The sequence below is a fragment of the Aplidium turbinatum genome, chromosome 18 (genome assembly GCF_918807975.1).
Source record: "Aplidium turbinatum chromosome 18, kaAplTurb1.1, whole genome shotgun sequence".
Classification (NCBI taxonomy): domain Eukaryota; kingdom Metazoa; phylum Chordata; class Ascidiacea; order Aplousobranchia; family Polyclinidae; genus Aplidium; species Aplidium turbinatum.
Genome location: NC_137489.1, coordinates 2,511,739 through 2,512,083, shown reverse-complemented (window position 1 = coordinate 2,512,083; position 345 = coordinate 2,511,739).

The window sequence follows — 345 nt, the reverse complement described above, 5'->3', positions numbered from 1 at the left end:
TTCGTGCAGTGATTCTTCGTGGCACTGTGTCTACTTTTCAATACCTTTCAAGAACAAGGACGCATGGTAGCTGCTGTTCAAGATGCGATGAATGTCGTTTTTAATGTCATTCATAATGCGTTGCTGGGTGTCATTTTTTTACACTTATCTGCTTGCTGTAAGTGGATAGCACGGTGAAAAATTGGTTTCGCCTCAGTTTGAGTGGGCCTTGTTTCGAGTAGAGGTCGAAAGAACTTAAAACACTCCCATTGGGTTGGTACATAGCCACATGGCCAAAACGAAAAGATGTGAAGTCAGTATAGTCGACAGCTCGGTGTGATGCTCTGCCTTTATTTCTAACAGGGC